Genomic DNA, 1,484 nt, shown 5'->3' with positions numbered 1-1,484 from the left:
TAGTTTCCTTCAATGGTTGTCTTTTAGACTTCTGGCAGTGGCTTTCTTAACCTTTACTCTATTGTGTGGCTTTTGTTCTAGCAATGCAGAGAGCTGTTGTCTCTCTAGATTCCTGTTACCAACTGCTCTTGCCTCCAACTAAAAGTAAAAGCAAAGGGAAACCTATTTCTTCGAAACGCCTCTAGTTTCTAAGCAATTATATTTATTCTTCTCGATCAGAGTTGGAACTGAACCAAATCTCCACACCTACAGACACCCTTGTCCAGCATGAATCTAACTACAGGGGCCTTCCTGATACAGGAACATAACAATAAACCCACTTAAAATTATACCTCATTTCTAATATTTACTAATACAAATATAAATCTCTAAAACCACCTTGGCTTCCGAGAGGAACCTTTCCGCACGAGTGGTTTGAGTCTGGAACGTACCGCTTGGAAGTCAGGTGGAGGAAGGTCAACTGAGGCATTCCGTAGGGCATTGGAGGATTATTGGAATAGGAACAATGTGCAAGGATTCGGGGGAAAGGCAGGGGATTGGCACTATGTCAGAATGGCCATTTGGAGAGTTGGTGCAGGGACATGGGACAAATGATCTCCTTACGCACCAAAACAATTCTGTGATTTTTCAGTGATCGATGCTCCAATCATTGAAGCTAGCTGTCTCATACTGTTCACCAGTAACAGGGTGGTAATTGGCTGGGTTGGATTTGTCCTGTTTCCTGTGTACAGGACATACCTGGGCAATTTTCCACATTGCCGGGTAGCTGCCAGTGTGATATCACCTGGAGTGAATCGTATTGGCTGAAGACGGATATCTGTGATGCTGGGGACCTCCGGAGGAGACCGAGATGGATCATTCACTCGGCACTTCTGGCTGAAGATTGTTGCGAATGCCTCAGCCTTGTCTGTAGTACAGATCTGCTGGGCTCCTCCATCATTGAGGGTGGGGATATTTGTGGAGCCTCCTCCTCTCATTAATTGTCTACAGAATTGCATTCACAGTGGGCTAAACAACTGGCTTGTAATGCAGAACAAGGCCAGCAGCGAGGGTTGCGTCACTGTTCCAGGGTCCCAGGTTCGATTCCCCGCTGGGTCACTGTCTGTGCGGAGTCTGCACATCCTCCCCGTGTCTGCGTGGGTTTCCTCCGGGTGCTCCGGTTTCCTCCCACAGTCCAAAGATGTGCAGGTTAGGTGGATTGGACATTCTGAATTTTCCCTCTGTGTACCCGAACAGGCGCCGGAATGTGGCGACTAGGGGATTGTCACAGTAACTTCATTGCAGTGTTAATGTAAGCCTACTTGTGACAATAAAGATTATTGATTCATGATTAATCTGAACCCAGTGAAACTTGTCACTCACGACAACATCTCTGGATTTTTCATGGAAATGCTGTCTCCCTCCTTCCCTGACACCTTTCACACTCTGGACCATCTGGGCTCACTGGAACTCTATCATCCACAGGAGGTTCTCTAGTCTTTGCT

Source organism: Scyliorhinus canicula, chromosome 3 (assembly GCF_902713615.1).
Source record: "Scyliorhinus canicula chromosome 3, sScyCan1.1, whole genome shotgun sequence".
Taxonomy (NCBI): Eukaryota; Metazoa; Chordata; class Chondrichthyes; order Carcharhiniformes; family Scyliorhinidae; genus Scyliorhinus; species Scyliorhinus canicula.
This window is presented reverse-complemented; position numbering follows the sequence as displayed.